General features: G+C 45.8%; 1 protein-coding gene across 5 annotated transcripts in view; it reads right to left on the bottom strand.

The window, feature by feature from the left end:
• The window catches only part of LOC115094055 (sodium- and chloride-dependent neutral and basic amino acid transporter B(0+)-like), a 440,377-nt gene that overhangs the window by 376,535 nt on the left and 37,104 nt on the right, over positions 1-26,738 (bottom strand). The gene's annotated exons all lie outside the window — the stretch shown is intronic.

The following is a 26,738-nucleotide window of genomic DNA, read 5'->3' as shown; positions in this document are numbered from 1 at the left end:
CCAATCCTTCAAGTCATCAAGACCCTCCTGGTCCTTCAGCCTGAACTCCCCCCAGTTCACCCATCCCTCCCACCTGGCCAATAGTGCACAATAAACACATTTGATGAAAAATCTTCAGAAGGATAGCTGTGTTAGTCTGGTTTAGGAGACGGTAAAATTGGTTTTTACCTGCTAATTTTCGTTCCTGTAGTACCACGGATCAGTCCAGACAGTGGGTTGAGCCTCCTGTCCAGCAGATGGAGACAGACAAAAACTGAAAGGGTATCCCATATCAGGAAAGAGCCTACCCTGCATCCCTTCAGTATAAACGTTATCAAAGCAGATAAATATAAAGATAACCAGGATAAGATCAAGCAAGCAACAAGTAACTGATACTTTGAACAATTCAAAATTCTGTATATAATCGCTCTGGCATATATATCCATATTCATCTAGGAGATGCTTTCGGTGCCTTAAAATTATGATAGGAAGTCAAGACATCCAATAAACTGTGAAGAAAAGAATTTCGAGCGGAAATAGCAGATAGTACACAGGAGGGAGTCTGGACTGATCCGTGTACTACAGGAACAAAAATTAGCAGGTAAGAACCAATTTTCCTTTCCCTGTACATACCCGGATCAGTCCAGACAGTGGGATGTACCAAAGTTTCCCTAAACAGGGTGGGACTGAGACAGTCCCGCTCGAAGCACCTGCCTTCCAAAGGAGCCAAAAACTGGCACCTGCACATCAAGGCGATAATGACGAGCAAAGGTATGCAGAGACTTCCAAGTAGCTGCTCTGCAGATTTCCTGCAGAGAGACCGACTGACTTTCCACCCAAGAAGTAGCCTGGGAATGCAAAGAGTGGGCCTTTAAGCCCTCTGGATCTGTCTGGCCCCGACAGATATAGGCAGACTCTATTGCCTCCTTTAGCCAGCGGGCAATCGTAGCCTTAGAAGCCTTGTTCCCTCTATTTGGGCCACCCCATAAGACAAATAGATGATCATAGACCTGAAACTCATTTGTAACCTGCAAGTATCGCAGCAGTACCCGATTTACATCAAGGCGCCACAGGTCACCACCAGGTGTGCTCGCAATGTCCTCGGGAGAGAAAGTAGGAAGTTCAACCGACTGATTAACATGAAAAGAGGACACAACCTTTGGCAAGAACAACAGCACCTTCTTAAGGGAGACCCCTGAATCAGAAAAAATGGAGAAAGGGCTCCCTACAAGACAACGCTTGGAGCTCTGACACCCTCCTGGTGGAGCAGATAGACACGAGAAAAACTGCCTTAAGAGTTAGATCCTTAAGCTTGGCCAGCCGAAGGGGTTCAAAGGCTGCCTCACAAAGAACCTGAAGCACCAAGTTAAGGCTCCACGAGGGACAAGTAGGTCAGACCAGCGGATTCAAATGTTTGGACCCCCTTGAGGAACCGAATGACATCCGGATGAGCCACCACAGTGTAACCATCGATTCTGCCTAAGAGGGACCCAAGGGCGGAGACCTGAACCCATAAAGAGTTGAAAGATAGCCCCTTGGAAAGGCCATTCTGGAGAAAAGAGAGGACTTGGGAGACTGGAGCCTTGCATGCCAACACTCCGGACTCAGCACACACAGTCTCAAAAATTCTCCAAACTCGGACGTAAGTGAGAGAGGTAGAGGGTTTATGGGCTCACAACAGAGTGGATATAACTTCTTCTTTATATCCCTTCTTTCTTAATCGCCACCATTCAAAAGCCAGGCCGCTAGACAAAAGCGATCCATCAGATCGAAAAATACTGGACCCTGCTGGAGGAGGTGGGACAAATGGCCAAGACGAAGAGGACCATCTATCACAAGGTTCACCAGATCCGCGTACCATGGGCTGCGGGGCCACTCAGGTGCCACGAGAATGACAGGTCCCCAATGAAGTTCTATTCTTCTGAGTACTTTTCCCACCAGAGGCCAAGGAGGAAAGACGTACAGGAGAATGTTGTGAGGCCAGGGAAGAACCAGGGTATCCACTGCTTCCGAGCAGTGATCCCTTCTGTGGCTAAAGAATCTGGGAACTTTTGCATTGTTCAGAGTAGCCATCAGGTCTAAGTGGGGGGGACCCCACCTGCGGATGATCAGCTCTATTGCTCTGGACAACTCCCACTCTCTGGGGTTCAGACGCTGTCGACTGAGGAAATCAGCTTGAACATTCTCCTTCCCTGCAATGTGGGAAGCTGCCAAGCGATCCAGGTAAGACTCCCCCAGGTGAACAGCTTGCTGGCCTCCAGAACCACCAGGCGACTTCTGGTGCCCCCCTGCTGATCGATATACACTACTGTGGTGGCATTGTCTGAGAGTAACTGCACCACCTTGTGACAGATCAGAGGAAGAAATACTTTGAGTGCCAGATGGACCGCTCTGGCCTCCAGGCGATTGATATGCCAGCGGGATTGTACTGGCGACCAGTATCCCTGTGTAGACTGAGTTTGACACACAGCTCCCCAGCCTGAGAGGCTGGCATCCATCGTAACAATGATCCACTGAGGAGTCTGTAGGGGCATCCCCTTCAGGAGATGATCGAGTGAGAGCCACCATTGCATATCGGCGATGGTAGAGTCAGAGAGTGGGAGGGGCATCTGGAACTGCTCCAACACCGGCTTCCAGCGGGGCAGCAAAGCTTTCTGTAATGGATGCATATGCGCAAAAGCCCAAGGAACCAGATCGATAGTGGAAGCCATGGACCCCAGGACCTGAAGGTAATCCCAAGCCGTGGGTAGCGAGAGAGAGAGAAATTTGCACATCTGATCCACCAGTTTGAGCGCCTGAGAGTCCGGCAGAAAGACCTTGCCGACCCGGGTGTCGAAGTGTGCTCCCAGGAATTCCAGGATCTGGGAGGGCTTTAGATTGCTCTTGGAAAAGTTGACTATCCACCCGAGGGAGGAAAGGAAGGCCAGGACTCTGTCGACCGCCAACCTGCAGAGAGTCTCCGATTTGGCCCGGATGAGCCAATTGTCCAGGTAAGGATGGACCAGGACTCCTTCCCGACGGAGAGCAGCCACCACCACCACCATGACCTCGGTAAAAGTGCGAAGTGCGGTGGGAGGCCGAACGGGAGCGCCCGGAACTGGAAGTGTTGTCCCAGAATATTGAACCTGAGATACTTCTGATGGTCACGGTGTATTGGGATGTGCAGGTAAGCCTCCGTTAAGTCGAGGGAGGCCAGATATTTGCCTAAGTGAACTGCTGCTATCACTGTCCTCAGGATCTCCATTCGAAAATGGGGAACCTTGAGAGCCCAGTTGACTCACTTGAGATCCAAGACTGGATGGAAGGAACCATCCTTTTTGGGCACGGAAAAGTAGATGGAATACTGGCCGGACCCTTGTTCCTCCACCGGGACTGGAACTATGGTACCGAGCTCTTGTAGCCTGCCAAGAGTCTGGTCGACCGCTGGCCACTTCCGGCTTTCGCAGGGAGAGATTATGTGAAGATCTGGTAGGTCCCGAGTAAATTCCAATGCATAACTTTTCTCTATCACCTCCAGAACCCACTGATCTATCGTAATCTTGACCCATTCCTCGAGAAACAGGGACAGCCGTCCACCTAAGTTTGGAACAGAGGAATGGGCAGGCCGTATCTCATTGTAGAGAGGACTTTGTGGTCGAGTGCTGTGGGTTGGCATCCCGGAAGGGACGATGGTCACGAAAGGAATGAGACCAGGACTGGGATCTGGAGGAAGTACCTCTTTGTAAAGATCCCCACGCTCTGCTATTATACCGATGCTGACCTCTAAAGCGAGAGCATGAAGGGAAGAAAGATCTAGACTGCTTCGGGCGGTCCTCCGGCAGCTTATGAATCTTGTTCTCCCAAGGATTTAATAAGCTGTTCAAGGTCCTCACCAAAAAGCAACTTACCCTTGAAGCGTGTCCAACTGTGACTTGGAGGAGGAATCCGCAGCCCAATTGCGGAGCCCGAGGAGGCGTCTGGCTGATACCGCAGAAACCATAGCCCTGGCCTGCACTCAGAGCAAATCGTAAAGGGCATAAGCCCAATACGCCACTGCCACCTCTAGCCTTTCTGCCTGCTCCGTCTCTGCAGATGGAAGGTCATGGGTGCTGAGCAATTGTTGAACCCACCTGAGGCTTGCCCACTGCATGAGACTGCTGCAGATTGTCACCCAGACACCTAAGTCCAAGACTTCAAAGATGCGCTTAAGATAAAGCTCGAGCTTGTGGTCCTGAACATCCTTCAACGCCGGGATGGTGGTGTGTTTGGTAACAGCGGAGACCGAGGAATCCTCTTTGGGAAGTTTAAGCATCTCTAAGCAGTCATCAGGGAGGGGATAGAGCTTGTCCATTGCCCTACCCACTCGGAGCCCTGCCTCGGGAGACTCCCATTCCCGAAGGAGCAGCAGCTTGTGCATAGGATGGAACGGGAACGTATGTGGAGGAGCCCTGAGTCCCGCTAAGATCAGGTCCACGTTAGCTGGCACAGAGGCTGTAACCATATCCTCAGGTGGCACCTCAATCCCCAGTTCCTGCAAAATAAAGGGAATGAGTGGATCCAGCTCTTCTCTTTGAAACAAACTGAGCACTCGCGGGTCATCACCCTCGAGTGGAGGACCTGGGAGCAGCTGATCAGAATCTTGGTCAGGATCAGGGACCATAGCTGGCTGAGGAGGGTCCGGGGGGGGGGGGGGGGGGGGAAGGACCTCCGGCACCATCTGGACCTGGATGGAACTCTGCCCATCTAGCACCGTAGGAGGCTGCAGATCGAAAATCCACTGACGTTTCGCTGGAGGGGGACTTGGGGGGTCATCCTCCTCCTGCAGGCTAGCCAGATAGGATTTGTGCATCAGGAGCATAAACTCTGTAGAAAAACGAGTTCTAGACTTCCCGGGGGGGGGGGGGGGCGGGGAGGGAGGAAGGGTTAGGGATCCCCTCCGGGGAATGCACGGGGCTTAAATCTGGAGGAGAAATTGGCGAATTGGGCTCACCTCCTTCCTGTGGCCCTGATTCAGTAGATAAAGCTGCTCCCAAAATGTCCGCCGTTCCCGCGGTTTGCCGAGCAGGGAACGGCCTGGCCACATGGTGGAAAGCCCGCCCCCGGGTTGCTGGTCTCGCTCCTGCCGTGGATGGGCCCTCCCCACCTGGCAGCACCCGGAGCAGAGCCTGTCGCTGGAGAGCCGCGTGGCAGACTCCCCACAGGCAAGACACAGACTGGAACGCATCATCAGCTGAGAAAGAAATCGCCGTGGAGGAGAGAATCAGCTGGTCTGTGCTGTGCCGGTAAACGAATGTAGGGGATGAACCCTGCACACTACCTTTGCTGTCTGACTGTCAGAAATATATAAAACACTTGTTTCTACAATTTTTTTTTTTTTTACACAGCACTAACAGGGGAATGAGCTTCCCTGCAGAAGACCTGAGGAATTAGACTTCTTGGGGTTAAGACAGTCAGCGAGGGGGAGTGACTGGACCACCAGTATCACCCCAAAATCCAGACAGGTCACCGGGAAAGGGAAGCCTAAGCTGAAGAATCAAGGGGCAAGCCCCCCTAGGCTCCCAGCTGTCCCAGAGATAGATTATATATATATATATATATATATATATATATATATATATATATATATATATTATTATTTTTTTAAATTTAACAAAGACAGTTAATACTTGCTTGATCTTGAGACTTATGACAAGAAAAAACCCCACAGGGAGAAGAAACTAAGGAAGAAGGGGAACCGCAGGTTCAGCTGCCTGCATCTGCTGGAGACAGACAAATACTGAAGGGATGTAGGGTAGGCTCTGTCCTGATATGGGATACCCTTTCAGTTTTTGTCTGTCTCCATCTGCTGGACAGGAGGCTCAACCCACTGTCTGGACTGATCTGGGTATGTACAGGGAATAACCAATTTATTGAAGCATGAGCTTTCAAGCACAGTGTCCACTTCATCAGATGCATGAAATGATGTACAGTCATCAAGGATCTACAACCCATCCTGGACATTGATACCACTCTCTTACAAGCAGTGGGTGGCAAACCTATCCTGGCTTACCAGCAGCCCCCCAATCTCAAACAGATACACACCAGCAACCACAAATTGTATAATAAAGCAGAGTTGCTTACCTGTAATAGGTGTTCTCACAGGACAGCAGGATGTTAGTCCTCACATATGGGTGACGTCAGTGGATGGAGCCCTGTCAAAGAAACTTTTCTGTCAAAGTTTCTAGAAAGCTTTGACTGACATTGACACACTGAGTGCACTGAGCATGCTCAGCATGCCATTATCCCTGTGAACACAGGTATCTCCCTTCAGTCTCGTGTATACCAAAAAGCTCAAGCGAAAAATAAAATAATAAAACGTATGTAGTCCCAACTCCGGGGGTAGTGGGTGGCTTTCATGAGGATTAACATCCTGCTATCCTGTGAGAACACCTGTTACAGGTAAGCAACTCTGCTTTCTCACAGGACAAGCAGGATGGTAGTCCTCACATATGGGTGAGTACCGAGCTGAGGATGCCAGAGCAATGCACCAAATGCACCCAAGAGGTGCAACAGGCACAACAACAGGGGTGGAATTTGGTAAGGAGGGCATCCTGAAACCCTTAACGGGTTGGTGGAAGGATGTTGGGTAGTTAAACTGAAAGCAAGTTGCGTAAAACAGACTGACCAAAAACAGAAGCTTGCCGGCCAGCCTTATCTAAGCAACAATGGGCTGCGAAAGTATGGAGAGAGTTCCAGGTTGCGACCTTACAAATGTCAACAAGTGGCACCGACCAAAGGTGAGCCACTGAGGTTGGCAAGGCCCTAACAGAATGTGCTTTCATATGGTCTTGTAGTGGAATGCCTGCTTGCTGGTAGCAAAAGGAGATACAGTCCACCAATCAGGAGGAAAAGGTCTGTTTGCCCACTAGAACTCGCAGCTTGTCTTTTGCCAAAGAAGGAAAGAGTTAGGTGTAATTCCTGTGGAGTATAGTGCGGTATAGATAGAATGCAAGTGCACTCTTACAGTCCAAGTTGTGGAAAACCCTCTCGCCCTGGTGAGAGAGGTATTGGGAAAAAGTGGGCAGAGTATATTCTGAATAAGGTGAGATGCTGCATCTACTTTAAGAAGGATATGAGGTTGAGTACATAGGACCACTCGGTCACGGAGGAACGCAGGGTTGGGTGAGTATGTAACAAGGTGTGGAACTCACTGACTCTGTTGGCAGAAGTGATGACTATGAGGGAAAGAAGTTCCCATGCCAGATTGTTAGGTGATAGGATTGTAAAGGCTTGATCGGGGAACATATGAGTCTTGTGCATTAAATGTAGGCCCCATTCCGTAACCAGTGAAAAAAGAGGCGGCTTAATCAGTGGATAACCCATGGTAAGCTGACTCAGAAGGAGTTGAACCGTTAATCGGGTATCCACACTCCCAAGTGGTACGCCAAATTGGAACAGAGTTGTACCCATGTGGAGGATGTCTGGGGAGCAGAATCCGAGGGAGTAAGAGAAAAAGAATGGTAAGATTTATGTGTAGAAGGCTGTTGTGACGCTACCAGTACCTGAGAACATCAGTGAGTCCGTGATATGAGACTGAGCTGTGAGAAGGCAAATTGATTACTGGTGTGATAGATTGAGAAGTATGGGAAAGCATACTTGTTGCGGTGAGGACGTGGGTCTGAGAAACAGTGAACCCCGTCCTGTTGCAGCATAATGAGAGTTTTGGCTATGAGCGGCGTCGAAAGAGACACATATAAGAGGCCTTTGTTGTAGAACGACCAAAGGCATCCATGGGAACGCACTCCGAGACATGTGGAGGAAATAGAATCTGTGCATCATATGGTTCGATTCGGATGTAGAGGGTAAGGTCGTCGACCTCAGCACTAGAAGATTTTGCTTGCTACACATGTAGTCAGAGTCCTTCGAGAGGATGGAAACATCTATGCAGAAGGTCTGCTAATGCGTTCAGTAAGTCTGTTAGATAAGTGGCCCAGGAATGCATGGATTATGCAAGGGACAAAGGCTAGAGCTGCACAGCTTCCTGGCAGAGCAGCTAAGAGGTTGTGTGTGCTTGTGTGTTAGAATACCACATTGCCACTATGCTGTCTGTCTGTATGCACAAAGGTTGTTGCAGAGGCAGTATTTTAAGGCATAAAGGCATAAGTCATGGCTCGAAGCTCCAGGAAGTTGATGTGAAACTCAGTATGAAGCGGAATAGACGCATATTGGGTTGGGAAGATGTGGATTCGAACTCTTCAACCCTAAGTAAATGCGACTGTGAGCAGGAACAGCAGAGGATTTGGTTCTACATCGGTAATATGGATCAGGGATGAAAGTGAACAACTTAGATCCACTGATAAGTGAAAATTCCACTGAATGTTAGAGATGTGTTTCGTTTTTTTCTACCGGGTCGTTTTTTGACTCGGATACTTCATGGTAAATTTCGGGTTTTCTCGTTTAGTTTTTTGAAAAACGAAACGAGGAAACCCGAAACCGGGCCAAAAAACGAAGCGGGAAACGAAGCTAAAAAAAAAACCCTCCCCAAGCATTTAAAATCATTTTTGAACATACATACAAACTCCCCCCCCCCATCCCGATCCCTCCCCAAGACTTACGAATGTCCCTGGTGGTCCAGCGGGGTCCCGGGTGCCATTTGCTCCTCCGTGCCCATGTGCGCCATTGCCAGCCTTGCTCAAAATGGTGCCGAATAGCCTCTGAACTACTATGTCACAGGGGCTACCGGCGCCATTGGTCAGCCCCTGTCACATGGTAGGCGAACCGACCAATGTCGCCGAAAGCCCCTGTGACATAGTATGGGCAAAGGCTATTGGCGCCATTTTGATTCCTGTCAGCCGACAACGAAATCGCTCCTGGATCCCCGCTGGACCCCCAGGGATTATTGGCAAGTCTTGGGGGGGTCAAGAGCCTTGGGGGGGGGGTCAGGAGCCCCCTCCTGACCCCCCCCCCAAGGCTTGCCAATAATCCCTGGGGGTCCAGCGGTGGTCCGGGAGCGATTTCGTTGTCGGCTGCCAGGAATCAAAATGGCACCGATAGCCTTTGCCCATACTATGTCACAGGGGCTTTCGGTGCCATTGGTCTGTTCGCCTACCATGTGACAGGGGCTGACCAATGGCGCCGGTAGCCCCTGTGACATAGTAGTTCAGAGGCTATTCGGCACCATTTTGAGCAAGGCTGGCAATGGCGCACATGGGCAAGGAGGAGCAAATGGCACCCGGGACCCAGCTGGACCACCAGGGACGTTCGTAAGTCTTGGGGAGGGATCGGGATGGGGGGGGCGGTGGTTGTATTCAGTTAATCTAAATGTTTGGGGTGGTTTGGGGTGGTTTTTAATTTAAAAAAAAAATGTGCCCCTCTCCCCATGCAAACCCGAAAAACGAAATTTCCCCGAAGTTCGGGGAAATTTCGTTTTTCGGGTTTCGGGGTCCCCGAACCACTACGAATTAGGCAATTTCGTTGTAATTGCCTAATTCATGATAAACGACTGCACATCTCTACTGAATGTTACTCATAGCGAATCTGGGCATTTGAGTAGAGTGGATAGTAAAAAAACCCTGTGGCTCATCAATGAAAAAATTGAGGGGCTGAGGTTATGTTGCATGCGCACAGAGATGTGTAGGAATTTGTCAGAATGTCTGTTCGGTTGTTGGACAGGAAGTTCATTGCAACTGTAGTGTCCAGAACTGTTTCATATGGGATTTATGGTAGTTAAACAGCAATCCCAGGTAGTAGATTTATAGTGAGTCATGGAGTAGAGCTCCTTGCTTGGATTAACTACTGTTAGGCAGTTGTCTATGCAAGGAAAAGCATGAATGAGGTTTTACTCTCTAGAGTTATAGTTATTTATATATATATATATATATACATATATATAGGTTATAGTATGTAAATCAATACCCCCCTCCAATGTATTTCTTCCTTGGTTTTTGTTAAGGGCTATGCCCTAAAGTTAACTGTATTTATCTGTTCCTTGTAAGGGCTTCGCCCATAAAGTTCATGTTTTACTGTGAACCGATGCGATGTGCAAACGGACATCGGTATATAAGAGACATTAAATAAATAAATAAATAAATAAATAGAGAAACAGCAGACACTGCTATTGATTTTTGTGAAATACCCAAGTTGTCGAGCTAGTGCAACCTGCAGAATTTGGGATTGTAATACTGTTGACTCACTATGAAGCACATAGAAAAAATAGAGGAGAGAGGCAACCCATTTACTGCGGTAAGGGAAGCATGGTGATGAGAGAGACCATTTTCCTGTCCCTTCTGAAGAAAGTTGACATTTATGAGGTCCAGGATGGGCGGAGAGCATCTGGTTTCTGTTGAAAGAAAGAATAGTGAGATTAAAAACTCCCCCCCCCCCGCGCTTTGTAGCATCCAGGGGACTGTACCCTGAACACTGTACTAAGTGGGGTGGCCGCTCTGATATCTGGCAAGTTGAGAGACCAGGAGGTGTCTAACTGGCGGAGCTGATGAATCCTGATATCAGCTAATCTCCCACAGGATCGGGAGAGGTAAAAGTCTTACCCGCATCTCTGTCTGCTGTGCAAGAAAATGTCGAGAGCTGTCGCCAGGCCTCGAGGTGGGCTTGCAATTGAGGTAGTGTTTGCTGGATCTTGTGTCTAGCAGATCAGCTAATGCATCTAGGACTTCGGGCCTTAATTAGGAATCAGAAGCTAGGGTATTATCGAGTACGGAGTCCCGTTGCTGACAACGGGAGGATGTCTCGATGCAATCCCAATTATTGGCAGAGAGGCTCTCTTGGTGTTGTATCAAACAAAGCTGGTAATAGCGATATGTGACACTAATACGGTTCTTGGAAGATAATACGACCTTGAACCTTTCGAAACCATGTGGCCCGATTTAGTGACCAGGTCTTGATGGGATTGTTGCTGAAGTGGGAATAGAGTACTTACCGTCTGGAGGTGGAGGAGAGAGGAGAGAAAAGCCAATTACACCCGCAGCTGTTTCCGGGGGAAAGGAGTGACTTTCTGGCCCCGACGGGGTTCTGCCGCGCCTCCTGTGATGTCATCAATCAGGGCCTGGTAAGGGCTTTAAAACCGGCCTGCCTGCTCACCTGCTTGAGGTGGAGGAGAGAGGAGAGAAACGCCAATTACACCCGCAGCTGTTTCCGGGGGAAAGGGGCGCGCGGCTTTGTTGGACTTTTTGCATTTCTTCTTTATAAAGTTTAATCTTCCCCTCTGCCTCCACGAAAAGATCCAGGAATTAAGTATAAGGAGAGACCGACGAAGGGTAAGCCTTTCAGACTTTAAGTTCCTTCTAAGTAATGCCGCATACGAAGAGGAAGGGTAGAGTATGGGTAGATTCCTCTGCATCCTCTACTCCTATACCCTCCCAACCTTTGATAGAAGGGTTCTTTTCGCCGGTGACAGCATCATCCCCGGGAATAAGGTCCGCTGAGGGAATAGGACGGGAACATAGCCTACCCCTCATGGACGAATTAACATCTCTGAGCCCGGGTGGCCCAGAAACACCCTCCCCTCCATCCCAAAGTAATCCCCAGGACCATGCTAGAGATCTAAGGCAAATCGCCGGTGAATCGACGGCAGCAGAGGTGGGAAAGGAGACTACTATGGAGGATTCGGTAACATCATCTACTCGAGTAGTGGAGAGTAAAAGGGGAGAAGTGAATGTAACACTTAGAGAACTTATTGTACCAGTTCCAAATTTGAAATCCACTACTCAGGAGAGGGGAGTGGACTTGGCAGGTGGAACAAATTTGGTTTCGGAAGCCTGTCAAGAACATAGGGAAATTACTGGTATCACAATGCAGAAAATATCCAAGCCTAATGAAATTACATTAGAATCAATCTGGAGTGCCCTGGTTACCTTAGAAAATTCTATTTCCTCTTTAACTCTAGCAATAAATGCTTCTCAAAAAACAATTCACATAATGGAACCAATGGTAAAATTACATGAAGTACAAATTAAAGAAATGAATACACAAATTACAAAGATACAGGAAACACAGGTAAAATTGATTCAATCAGATGTTATTACCACTAGGAAAATTGAAAATGTTGAGAATAGTATGAGATATGTAAATCTCAGAATATTAAATTTTCCATCTATTAAATTAATTTCGCCGATAGAGCAATTTAAAAAATATGCAAGGGATATACTTATGTTGCCATCTGAAGCTATTCCCCCAATAGCCAGGATTTATTTTTCCCCTATATCAAGAAATCCAATGAATATAGCATCATCATTATCAGGGCAGGCTCAGAATATTGGTCTTGATTTAACCACTTTTTTAGAAACCTCAGTAGAGGAACAGGTGGACCAACAGGGAACATTATTAGTTTCCTTCGTTTTCTCTTCTGATAGAGATTTGATTTTAAGATCCTTTTTTCGTAATAGAAATAAGATATATTATGGTCAAAAAGTGTGGGTATACCCTGACATAACAAAGACTACTCAATCCCGACGGAAATTGTTTCTCGGGATGTGTGAGGAGGCAAGATCTTTAGGAGCTCAGATAAAGATAAGGTATCCCTGTAAGTGTATGTTGAAAATTAAAGACAATAGTTACATTTTCTTTGAACCTACACAATTAAGAAGCTTTTTGGATAACTGTAAAGTTGAAACCAGTATAACCCAAGTTGTTCAGAGCCAATAGGAAAAAAGGTGCTGATATTCTCTCGTTAATTCTTATTCCTTTTCCACTTTTTGTATTGTATGTTCCAGAGTTTTACTGGATCTTTTCTTTACTTTATGAAGTTAAAAACAGAAAAGATGTACTTGTTTATTCGTAATAGGAAATTAATTTCTTGTCTGTTGTTAATACTTATTGTAATTAATTTTCTGTATGTAAAAAATAATGAAAATTGAGAAATAAAAAATTAAAAAAAAAAAAAAAAAGAGTACTTACCGTCTGTGGTGGATTGCAGAAGGACAAGTCTGTGAATATTGATGGCTCCATGGACTTCGGGAGCCATCAAGGGCAGCCTGAAGGACGTAAACGTCTGACTCAACTCTGTAATCTGGTATGGTAGCGCAGCTACAGAGGAGACAGGCTAGGTGTTAGGGGTGTGCATCCGTTTTCCACGTATTTGTAATCCGCAACTTATTTTGTTCTATCTGTTAAATACGTGGGGAGGCGAAACGCATCGCGACTCCCCACGTATTTAACAGATTTCTGTTTTATTCGGCCTCCTATATAAAAATTTAAACCCCCCACCCTCCTGACCCCCCCAAGACTTACCAAACCTCCCTGGTGGTCCAGCGGGGAGTCCAGAAGCCATCCCTGCACTCGTTTGCCGGTTTCATCATGGCGCCGATAGCCTGTGTCACAGGGGCTACCGGTGCCATTGGTCAGCCCCTGTCACATGGTAGGAGCACAAGATGGCGCCAGTGACCATGTGACAGGGGCTGACCAATGGCACCGGTAGCCCCTGTGACACAGGCTATCGGCGCCATGATGAAACCGGCAAATGAGTGCAGGGATGGCTTCTGGACTCCCCGCTGGACCACCAGGGAGTTTTGGTAAGTCTTGGGGGGGTCAGGAGGGTGGGGGGGTTGTAGTTAATTTTAATTTTAGCTGGGACACGAATTTAACTCGCCGTATTAACGCATCGGGGTGCCATACGGCCGAATGTAACTCATTTGCGCCCCGACGAATCCGAATCACGAATGCAACGAAAACATTTTGGCTGCACATCCCTACTAGGTGTGTCTGGTGCATCCACATTATTTTGTGGTGGCTCAGAACCTCGCACCGGTGTTGGTGGGGAATGCCTTGGTACCTCAGGTGCAGAGGAACACGACTCATGAACCCAGGCCCACTTTGCAACTGGCTCAATGTACATTGACACCGGTGAGGAATAGGTATTCCTTGGAGCTCAGCCCGGTCATTCTCCAGCACTGAGGACTGCCACCACTGTGCGGAACAGTGGCGGTGGCAGTAGCGATGTTTCCCTCAGCGCTTAGCCCGGTCATTCTCTAGCACCGAGTAAGATAGCACTGATGTACTGGATTGCATCAGTGGGGGACGGTCACAGTGCCAGAGATGATGATTGCCACGGTGGTCAGCCCGGTCTTTCTCCAGCACCAAGATGGATGCCATCGCTGTCTTGGATGGTGAGTGGTGGTGGACTGTCAGCATGCCTGCACTGCTCCTGGCACTATGTAGTGCCCTAGGATAATACAGGATTTTGGTTAAGAACCAAAGTATGGAGCATTGTGTTTAGTCGAGGGCATTGCGTTTAGGTGCTATGGCAGTATTGACGGTATCAATGGAGGCATTAAAGGCGGCCTCGAGGGTATCATCGAAAACATTGACGGAAGCACCAATGGTATCGGCGTAGGTATCGATGGCATCAATAGGATCGATGATGGCACCGATGGAAATGACATGGGCATTGATGGAATGGAGAGAGGCATCAATGGCATCGATGAAATCGATATGGACATCGATGGCGTTGACCTGGGTGTTGACCTGGGCATCGATGGCATCGACCAGGGCATCGATATGGACATCGATGGAGTCGAGCTGGGCATCGATAGGGGCATCGATATGGACATTGATGGAATCGACTTGGGCATCTATATGAACATCGATGGAATCAACCTGGACATCAATGGCATTGACCTGGGCATCGATATGGACATCGATGGAATTGACCCGGGTATCAATGGAATCAATCCGGGCATCGACGGAATCGACCCAGGCATCAATGGCATTGATGGCACCGAAGTGGGCATTGATGGAATTCATTGAGAGATCAGTGCCATGGATATAAACATCGATGGCACCAACAGAATCTATGCAGTAATCGATAGCATCGATGGACCGAGGGGGAGGCATTGATGGCATCGATGGAGGCAGGATGGCATGGATGGAGGTACCGACGGTATTGATGGAGGCATGGATTCGACAGCGGCCCTGGCGGCAACGGTAACCATGGATGTCCCTACCTCACTAGCCCTAATAAGCAGGTGGAGGATCACAGGAGGACACTCGCAGGCTTTGTGGGGCTAACTAAGGATGAAACCATAGGGAGAGGGAAGGCCACAATTCAGTTGGTAGGCCGGGGAACCGTTAGTGAGTTGACAGGAACAGACCAAAAAATAGGGCATAAAACTCACCGAGCGTCGATTAAATGTACGTGAAGGGAGACCTGTGTATGGAAGAATTATTTGTGAAGTAAAACTTCAAGTGTTTCCGTGAGGAAAAGTTGTGAGAATTTCTCATAGAGCTCCTGACCGCAATGCTAACTGCAGCGCGGAAAAAAGAAGACTGAAGGGAGACACCTGTGGTCACAGGGATAATGGCATGCTGAGCATGCTCGGTGCACTCACTGTGCCAGTGTCAGTCAAAGCTTTCTAGAAACTTTGACAGAAAAGTTTCCGTGACAGGGCTCCATCCACTGATGTCACCCATAGTGAGGACTACCATCCTGCTTGTCCTGTGAGAATAACATGTATATTTGTTGAGATGGAAGAAAGGTTAATCAGGAACCAGACCCTGTCAGAAACCCAGATGCCAATTCTATCCACATACTAACCCAGACAACACCATCACAGGACCCAACAACATCAACTAGAACATCCAGGGCTCATTCATCTGCTCTTCTTCCAATGTAATAAATTGCATTATCTGCCAGCAATGTCCCTCTGCTGTCTACATAGCTCAAATAGATCAATCCCTAAGGAAAAGTATGACATTAGAAATGGCAACATCCAGAAACCAACAGGAGAACATTTCAACCTTCCAGGACATTAACTGACCTCAAGGTTGCCATACTCCTACATAAGAACTTTCAGGAACACTCCAGTGTGAAACTGCTGAATTGGAACTCATCAAAAAACTTAACACTATTATCCTAAGTCTGAACAGAAACAATGGCTTCATGTCTCATTACAACTATCTATGAACAAAACTGTTATCAGCTCATTCTGTTTTTTAACACTTACCTCAGTTGTCAGTAGGCTATACTTTAATGCTATTAACATTCTTTTCACACCATGTCCTGCCTAATCCAATGCTTTCTTTTTGTTCTGAATATATTTTACCCATCTCCTATATATCACATCATGTATTTGATGAAGTGGACACTGCCCTCGAAAGCTCATGCTTCAATAAATTGGTTAGTATATAAGATGCCACCTGACTCCTGTGATAATAAATATATTTAATATCACTTATACCAGACTATTAGCAAGTATAAACTTACACAAGTAAATTGGCTAATCTATGTGCATGCCTTTTAAAATAGCAATTTATGCATGCAAATGTTGGGCCTACTACAAGCCGCCCCTTTTTTATGACTTTTATAAAATACGGAATACATGAATAGATGCTACTTATGTGCATATATGCTATTTTTTACGTGCATAATGTCTTGAAAATTCACCCCATACTGTGTCCTTTCTTCGAAAAAAATTCTGCTCAGAGTTCTAAACAATGACACATAATGGGAAACAAATCAAAGTTTGTATGCAGATAAATATATATTTAACTGTGCCTTATCCTTAATATAATTTCCTAGGTCTATCATTCATTGCATAATGTTGGCCTGTGAGCACGCGTGGCCAGAGGTGTGTACATCCACATGCTGACATGTGCGTTTCTATTGCTCCAGCGGCCATGGGGACCGAAAGGATGCCAGTGCATTTATCACCAACATGGCCTGGTCAATGCTGCTGGAGGGGTAAGAATGCCTAATGGCTCTGTATACAGGAGGATCAAGTGGCATTCTGGGGGGTCAGGCTTCTGGATGCCATAGGTGTCTGGGGGCTGGGGGAGAAGAGGAATTATTGCATCAAGATGGGAAGGAGGAGAGAAAATGGCAGCATGCAGAGTGTAAGGAGGAAAGCATGTGGCAACCACTTGCGCACACATACACACACACACACACATACACACACTCACACACACACACACACACACACATATTCCAACATACCCTATAACCCCCAAATAAACCCACAACCCCCACTCACAGAGATACACATGCACATCCACCCTTCTAGAAGTATACCAACATTCCAACAAACCCACATCTCCCAATCACAGAGAAACACATACCCTGCACTCAAGAAACACACCCACACTCCCCACTCACACAGACATATGCATACACACATTCCCCACCCAAGGGCACACATACAAAACTTCACTTAGAGACACACCCACACTCCCCATTCACATAGACATTAATACACACAACCTCTGATGCTCTCCACTCAGTGACATGCACATTCACTTACTCAGTGCCACAGCACACAATAATCAGGCATGGATGTGTTTGGGGACTGAAAATCTTTTACTGTGCCATTAAGAAGAAGGGTTGGGAGCTTACTGAATGGTGATGCTGAGTTGGGGCATTATTGGGTGTGAGGGGCTTTGGAAGGTGAAAAAGCTGTGTGGGGAAGCTTTAGTGATTGATAGAGTTGAGCGTATATATAGGCAAGGGAAGAGGACCTTACAGAACTGAGGGTATATGTTTTAAGTCCATTTTACTCGATCATTTTTTGATGGGCTTCTCAACTAGTTGATAAATAGAAAGTCAATGCATAATTACAATTTATGCATCTATTACTCCCATTTCATTTATTCACTGCTTGAATTTAATCCTGTTATTTTTAAGTACTGACTTCCTCCATCAGAGTTATCTATTCTCAGGAAAAGAGTTAAATTGAAATCTCCTAAGATTGAAGATCTTATTATAATTGAAGTGATGAAATCTCCTTGATTTCCTTTGGAGGACAAATACAATAATACGTGAAAGCTGTTAATTGAAACCTGTAAAGGTAATTAAGTTCATTTCCTTAGATATTAAGATGCCTATCCCATCTTTTTGGCTCCTACAACAGTTTGAGACAAGACAGACAGGTAAATAGTTTCTGTTTCTAATAAAGTTTTCATCATTTTTTCCACAGGGATTAACAGAATTTCTGATCACAGTCTGCTTTCCTCCTTGCATAGTAACTGTCTTGTCATTTAGCGTAATAATTTTATCCTCCTTTGCAATCATCACCCTTTAGATATTTGAGATACCAATTACATCACCACAACCCATGCTCCCATTATGTTCTTGCCATTCCCTTTTTTTTTTCTCATTACCCTCCATTTTATCTAAATATCCATTCCTATTAAGTGCTTTAAACAAAATATTAACTTTTAAACCCCCTTGCCCCATTTCAGATTCACCAAGGATCTCATTCCCCATCCAAAACATAATCTCTTCTCTGAGTCTATATGATTTAGCAGAGGAAGAATTGAGAAATTTAACGATGAGCAATATTTAATATAACCAATACAAATCTTTTTCCAGACCATATAATATTCCACTTTTCACATTAACTTATACATTATTACAGTTTTCTGTATGGCTTTGATTAAGTCTCTAACTCTTCTACATCTGCCAGAGGTGTTTAAATTACATCAGAGTAGATGGACATGCCATTTCCCATTTCTAAGATAACTTGTAGCACTTCCTCTGTCCCTTTTGACATCTGCATTTCAGTTGTTTTTTTTTTTATTTTATTATTTTCTCTTTATTAATTTTAACATTCTTACAAAGCATCCACTTTGACAAAGAAATATGATTTGAACAATTAAGGGAAAATACTTTTTTCCAAAACAGAAATGACCAAAAATACAAATCAATTGTTACAAAACCCATTAGACCCAATTTCCTTGTGGGGGGGGGGGCAGTACTTGCAAATTAAAGAGAATTAAGGCAAAATATTTTCCAATACAGAAAAAGGTGTCATGCATTAACCAGTACATTTTAGATTTACTACGAACTCATCCACTGCTTATTGCAGCGATACTTTTCTTTGCCTCTATAAAGTTCTTAAGCTGGTCAGGTTGAAAAAGGATGTAATTATTTCCTCCATTTTTAATTACACATTTGCAGGAGAATCTCAAAAAGAAGGAGGCCCCCACTGATAATGCTTCAGATTTCAATGCCAGAAAACTCTTCCTCTTTAGCTGAGTCACTTTGGTTAAGTCAGGATAAATCCTTACACTTGCTCCCGTGAACATAACTTGTATCTTTTTTTTTTTTAATTTTTTTTTATTCATTTTAAACATTACAGCAAGTCAACAAAACTGCTTATTGAAAAAGAAATGCAATTATACATACATTAAACAAAATAAATTCTAAATATTTGCATGAAAACTCAATTATAATCCAATTCCCCTTAAAGAAACTCAGACTGGAGGCAGAAATTAGGAAGAATTTAACACAAAATATTTATGAAGAATTAGGCATTAACGTAGTTTAAAGACCGCTAATTATTTTGATCCTTCATTTGGCTTTACTACGGAGGTAACAATTGTCCTCCTTGCATTTAGGAAAGATTTTAATTGCTCAGGGTAGAAAAAAATATAACAATCTTTTGGAGATTTTATGACACATTTGCAAGGATATTTTAGCACGTAAGAAAAACCTAATGTCAACACATGCAGTCTCATTACGAGAAATTCTCGTCTTCTTTCCTGAGTAACAGGGGCAAAATCTGGGAACGCCCGTATCAGCGTTCCTCTAAAATACATATCAACATTTCTGAAATATCTTTTCATTATCTCCGTTTTATCTTTCTCAATTATGAAAGATACCATGAGAGTGGCACATTCATAATATTCACTAGCAGAGTCCTCAAGAAAACTATGTCAGGTTTCCTTTATTCATATCCAGCTGTTGCTGCTCTCTATTCTTTATGACACAAGCATGTAATATACTTTATTCACAGAAGGTAACTCTTCCTCTTTGAAATTTAAAAACCTCTTTGAAGTATTTCTTAAGAGTGATATAAGGGAGCTCTCCTACAATTTTCGGGAAATTCAGAAATCTCAGGTTTAGATGACGAGAATAATTTTCTAAATGTTCCAATCTTCTAGATACCATATTTAAGTCCTTAATCATCTTAACATTACATTCACTAGATTTTTTTAACTCAGCCTCTACTGTTTCCAGTCTTGGCTCCAGTTCATGAATCTGAGTGTCTAAAGCCTCCACTTTATATTCAACACCTCCAGTTTATCTTGGATACTGCCCTATTGATTCCACAATGCAGCCATTATGTCCCAAATCGCGTCCAAAGTTATTTTCTCTGGCCTACCTGGCATCCGAAAGCGGGGTTTTTGAGTTTTCTCACCCACCTTCGTTACCGGAGATAGTCCTGCCGGCATATCTTCCTGTCCAGGTGTTCTTGTTTCTCCGTCGTTCCTCTCTGTTACCCTCATCAGGGTCGGAGTCGACGCTGGGGGCAGCAGGCCTCGATGTTCATTGCCTGAAATATCCAGGCATTCTCTGGGCCACAATGGAGATTCGGCACCCTCCGCGCTCTGGCCTCCCTCAGCGACTGTCGCTCCAACCGCGTCACGAGTGTGCGACCCCGCGACCTGAGGGCTCGCAGGAAGTGGAGTCATTTAGGGTCTACGAGGATCCGGGGGAGTAAGAGATATTTCTCCAAGCGGAGCCACCGCTTCCTCGGAGAACCCCACAGCGGAGTTTTCTCCTCCTGGTTCTACGATCCTTCCTGGTATGTACGAAGTTATTAAACGCTGAGTGGCCATAACTTCAGAGTCTGAGGGAAAGATTCTGAGTTTTCCTTTCTTTTCGCGTGCATTTTCAAACGAAACTTTGCAAAAGTCAGAGCTCAGCGCGTCCGTAACCTGCTATGCCGCCATCTTGCCCCGGGAAATATGACTTGTATCTTTTTAAAGTAGGCACGCATAATCTTTCCCAGATCAGCCTCATTAAAAAAAAGAAATTAATAAGATTGTTCTCTCTGCAATCTCATATGTCATTGTTTCCAAAAAGGTTATTAAAATTCTCTAAAACATTAGAGGCCATTTGTACTTGTTGGGTATTTATTTATTTATTTATTTTTAATTTTTATATACCGAAGTTCTTGTGGGAATTACAAATCACTCCGGTTTACATAAAACGATGAACTGCCCAACAGCGGTAGAACGAATAGGTAGGAAATTCACCTTGTCCAGGGGTGGAGTTTGATCAGAGGGAATTTCTAATGCTTCTATAAAGTAGCACTTAATAGTCATTCTTGGAAATTCTCCAATCACCCTGGGGAAAGCAAGTTTGCTTACCGTAAACGGTGTTTTCCGTAAAACGGTGTTTTTCCGTAGATAGCAGGATGAATTAGCCATGCTGTCATGGGATCTGTCAATCAGGTCTGGGAGGCGGAGCTTTACAAAAGCAGAGATTTAGATTTTAGCTCTCTGCGGCTGCGCATGTGTTCCCGCGCAGGAAAGTAACAGATTCTCCTCAGTCTGTAATTAAGCTGTAGGTTATAAAGATGGTGACTGCCAGGGAGGAGGGTGGGTCAGCATGGCTAATTCATCCTGCTATCTACGGAAACACCGTTTACGGTAAGCAAATTTGCTTTTTCCCGTCGATAGCAGGGCTGAATTAGCCATGCTGTCATGGGAGTCCCAAGCTCCCGATCATGTTGTTTATGGTATAATATATGTTTGTATGTGATCATGAACAGTGTGGCATTCACCGTGTACAAGAGGAGAGAGACTGCAGGATTGTGTGCCCTATCTTCACATCAGTGGCTGCTGTTGATCAAGGTAGTAGTGCGATGTTGAAAGTATGGAGCCATGACCATGTAGCTGCCTTACAAATGTAAATGGGTTGTACATGTTTAAGGTGTGCCAAGGAGGCTACCACTGCTCTAACATGATGAGCTTTGGGAACAGAATGTAGCTGTAGGTTCTGTTTGTTGTAGCAGAACTTGATGCACTGTGCTATCCAGCTGGAGATGGTGCGTTTAGCCACTGGTAGTCCAGGTGCTTTCGGGTCGAAAGAGACAAGAGTTGAGAAACACGGGAGTCTGAGTTTGTTCTTTCTTTGTAATATGCTAACGCTCTTTGCAATCTAGCGTATGCAGTAATTTTTCCCTGTCATTTGCATGAGGTTAGGGAAAAGGATGGGTAGTTCTATGGTCTGATTGAGATGGAATTGAGACACCACTTTTGGTAGGAAGGATGGGAGAGTTCGGAGAACCACTTTTTGGTGATGAAACTGTAAATACGGAGAATAATGGACCAAGAACTGTAATTCCCTGACTCGTCATGCTGATGTTACTGCCACGAGGAATACCACCTTCCATGTGAGGTATTTAATGTGTGCCGAGTCCATGGGTTCAAACGGGAAAAACATGAGCTGTTCAAGAACTATGTTGAGGTTCCTGGAACTGGAGGCTTGGAAATCAGAGGGCGAAGGTGAGTTAACCCCTTGATGAAACCGAGATAGTAAGGTATGATTGGAAATAGGAATATTGTTAAGTGGTCTGTGATATGCGCTATGGCACTGAGATGGACCCTGATGGATTAGGTTGCCAGACTAGCCGTGTACAGTGTATGTAGATAATCCATGAGTAACTCAGGTGAACAGTCTAAAGGTGGTACACCGTTAGAAGTGCACCAGGTAGAGTAGCGTTTCCATTTATAGCTATAGTTTTTCCTCATTGAGAGTTTCCTGGATTCTAACAAAATGGATTGTGCCGAAGTGGAAACTCCCTGTTCTGTTAAAAAGAGCCTCTCAATCTCCATGCTGTTAAATGGAGAGATGAGTGTAGCGGGTGTAGACGCGTTCCTTGATCTTGGAAGAGAAGATCTGGGTGATTCAGTAACCGAATGGGGTCCTTGAAGGACAGTCGGAGAAGGAAACTGTACCACAGTTGCCTTGGCCAGGCTGGAGCTATGAGTATCAGCTGAGCCTTGTCTGCTATGCACTTCTGAAGTGTCCTTATTGTGAGTGGTATGGGAGGAAAGGCATACAGGAGGCTTGTCGTCCATGGAATGAGGACGGCATCTTGGGTGATCCTGAACTGACTTGGTCTTATTGAGCAGAATTTGGGAACCTGAGTGTTGATCTCTTTTGCAAAGAGATCCATTGCAGGTGTCCCCCATTGCATGAAAATGTCTTGGGCTACCTCTGAACTGAGTGTCCATTCGTTAGGATGAAAGATGCGGCTTAGCCTGTCCGCTCTTGTATTTGCTACTCCTGGTAAGTAAGTTGCTTGCAGATGTATGCAATGTTGGTGAGCATGTTTGAAGATTGTCAGGGTCTCCTTGCAAAGGGGCCATGAACCAGATCCTCCTTGCTTGTTAATATAAAACATCGCCACTTGATTGTCTGTGTAGATCATGATTCTGTGGCCCTTTAAGTGATCTTGAAAACACTTGTAGTGCAATTTCAAATTGCTCTGAGCTCTAATAGATTTATCTGCAGGGACTGCTCATAGATTGTCCATAACCCTTGGGTTTTGTAAATCTCGAGATGTGTTCCCCATCTCTTGCGAGACGCATCTGTGGTTAAGACTGCATTGTGATGAGGAGGACTGAATAATGCTCCTTTGGACAGGGTGGATTCTAGGAGCCACCATGTTATATCCTATTTCATCTCGGAGGTCAACGATAACTTCTGTGTTAATGGTTGTGAGTGTTGTTTCCACTGACATTTTAGTCCCCATTCAGGCATCTCATCTGTAGCCTGGTGTTGGGAACTGTGAAAATAGCCGCCGCCATGTGGCCGAGGACTACCAAAATTTGTCTCGCCGACGGCCTTTGAGTGTTGTTCAACGAGTAGAGAAGTTGACGTATTTGTATTATTCTCTCTGTTGGGAGATATGCCCGATTGTGAAGTGTTCAGGCCTGCTCCTATGAACTGTAGTCGTTGTGTTTGTTAGAGATGTGATTTTCTGAAAATTGATCACTAGTCCCAATTCCTGTAAGCCACTGTATCACCCGTCAGAGGTGATCGAGTAAGACCTCTTGGCGCCATTTTGATACTGGCAGCTGATCGCCTTTGCCCTCACTATATCACAGGGGCTGACCGTCGGGTACCTGTGACATAGTGAGGGCAAAGGTGATTGGCGCCATTTTGAGTATTGGCATCGGACGGACGGCGAGCAGGAGGTCCGCTCCGGACCCCCGCTGGACTTTTGGTAAGTCTTTGGGGGTCAGGAGGCCTTCCCAAGCTGGCAAAAAGTCCCTCGGGGTCCAACGGGGGTCCGGGAGTGACCTCCTGCACTCCGGCCATCTGATGCCAATACTCAAAATGGCGCAGATAGCCTTTGCCCATACTATGTCACAGGGGCTACCGGTGCCATTGGTCAGCCCCTGTCACATGGTAGGAGCACAAGATGGCGCCGATGGCCATGTGACAGGGGCTGACCAATGGCACCGGTAACCCCTGTGACACAAGCTATCGGCGCCATGATGAAACCGGCACCGAGGGTGTGACAGTGCAGGGGATGGATTCCGGACTCCCCACTGGACCACCAGGAGTTTTGGTAAGTCTTGGGGGGGGGGTCAGGAGGGTGGGGATTGTAGTTAATTTAATTTTAGCCGGACACGAATAAAAATCAGCATATTAACGCATTGGGGCGCCATACGGCCGAATGCAACGCATTTGCTCCCCAATGAATCCGAATCACAAATGCAACGTATGGCGTCCCTCTGCACATCCCTATATGATACATCTTCCTGCCAAAGTAATCTAAACACCGGTTGTCTTTACCCGGTGGATACGAGGCATGCGATTTTGCTTTTTTGAATCTTTGCATTGCCGACTCTCACAATTGAAGCATGTGGTAATTGTGGTATAGAGTAAGGCGATGATTTTCTCATACAAAATTTTATATCCATTTTCTTGGAAACCGCTGATAGAGAATAAGGCATTTCCCTCGACTTCTGCAAGACAGAATGTAATAATTTGTGTGGTGGGAGAGATGTTGGTTCTCCCGGAGCATCCAAAATCTTTAGGAGACCAAAGGTTTCTGACCTAGGGTCTGTCTCCTTTTGGACCTCCAGATATAATATCGTGCCCAATTTTTCTAAAATTTTGGGTATGTCAGGTCCTCTGGAGGAGAATATGGTTCCTGTGGTTTTTCCTGTGGATCCAATGGGAATCCAGTAGATGACAATGGTGACGTTTGTGGAGATAGAGAATATATAGGGGTATCTTGCTGTTGAATTGGTGAAATTGGTCGTTTCGTCATTGGGGATGCCGGAGGCTCCACTGATGGTTCTCTAAAGGTATGTATATTGTGTTCCGGAGAACTCACATATAGCTCGTTAGACATCTTAAAAGATGATTGAAGAGTTTCATAAAACCCTGCCAATGATTGGGATAATTGAAGAAATGCCTCTTTTGTTTGAGGAGGCATTGTTGCACAACCAGATTGTTTTGGTAGTTCACCTGTTTTATGTGATACTGTAGGAATTTTAGCAGAAGCAGCTGGCACATCATAGTTGTTCCTCATCTTGCCCTCTGTGGTCTTAACTGAAATATCTGAGGACGAAGATGCAGCAGAGGAAGTGATTTGTATTAATTGTCTGCGAGATAAGGATTCTACACTTCGTGGGTGAGATGACCTAGAAGTGGAAGGGCTCACTGCCCATGTATCTCTCATCTTCGCAGTTTTTTGATGTGAGTGACGTGATCGCCTATGGTGATGGTGTGACGATGATCCTGTATGGGTTCCATCTCCCGACAGTGATCATCTGATTCGTTTTGACTTCACCTCTGTAGAAACTAGAGTCCTGAAGAGGTGAAATGAGGTACGTGTGGAGACTGATGTCTTTGTTTGACTTTTGTAGTCCACTGTGTGTCAATCTGTGTGTTATTGAGTGCGCTAATGCCTTCGGCACCATGTGCGTCGATGTTTCTTGTAAGTTGTGTGCATGTACCGACTTGTGCGCAGAAGTCGTCAACGCTGTGCGCTCAGATGATTTTGGCTCGCTTCAGACGGTTCCGGCGCCGTATGCGCAGAAGTCTTCGGTGCCGTGCTCGCAGACGTCTTTGGCGCCGTGCGCGTAGACGACTTCGGCACCGTGCGCACAGACAACTTCGGCACGTTATGCGCATATGCCTCCTGCGTAGTGCGCGCCGGTGTCTTGTGCACCAATGATGATTCGGGCGCAGAAGTATTATATGCCAATGGTGATTTGGGCACATAAGGTGCTTCAGGTTCATAACTCATCGGCGCCGCAGATTTAGGCGCCGTTGTTTTCCAGTGCTGCTCACAGAGGCTCTTTCAGTCCTCTCAGATCCGAAGGCCTATGTCAGCTCGGTAATCCTTACCTCCAAGCCTGGAGGGTTGAGGATCCCACGACGATCTCTTTTCTGTGACGGAGCCACCGTCAACGAGGGACCCGGTGAAGAATGAACCTCCAATGGCTCAGAAAACATGAAAAGTTCAAACATTGTGTAGGCCCTTTGTTTTTGGGCTCTTGAGGACATTCGAGCACAAAAATCACAATTTTGTAAATTATTGCTCTGGTCCCAGGCATTGATAACAGCGGTCATGGCCATCCGTGACCGACATTACCTTGCTACAGCACAGGGGTTAAACCCCGGCTTTTTTGACATTTCAATAAAATAAGAAATGCTGAGGAGAAGTCAGCCCCGCTTGCGATCCTGCTCGCGGAAAAAACAGACTGAGGAGAATCTGTTACTTTTCTGCGCGGGAACACACGCGTAGCCGCAGAGAGCTAAAATCTAAATCTCTGCTTTGTAAAGCTCCGCCTCCCAGACCTGATTGACAGATCCCATGACAGCATGGCTAATTCAGCCTTGCTATTGATGGGAAAATTAAGTACCCTCAAGTTTAAATGCCTGATAGTGTTTTCCACATTTTCGAGTCTTCTATTAATATTGCCACAGTCCTGTATTAGTATTGCCTGTACCTGCTTTACTTGTTTAATTTCAGTGTCTAAATTTAGTAGTTTCACCGAAGTTTCCTGCTTTTGTTCTGAAAAACTGCTGTTCA

This window comes from Rhinatrema bivittatum, chromosome 6 (genome assembly GCF_901001135.1).
Source record: "Rhinatrema bivittatum chromosome 6, aRhiBiv1.1, whole genome shotgun sequence".
Taxonomy (NCBI): Eukaryota; Metazoa; Chordata; class Amphibia; order Gymnophiona; family Rhinatrematidae; genus Rhinatrema; species Rhinatrema bivittatum.
This window is presented reverse-complemented; position numbering and strand designations above follow the sequence as displayed.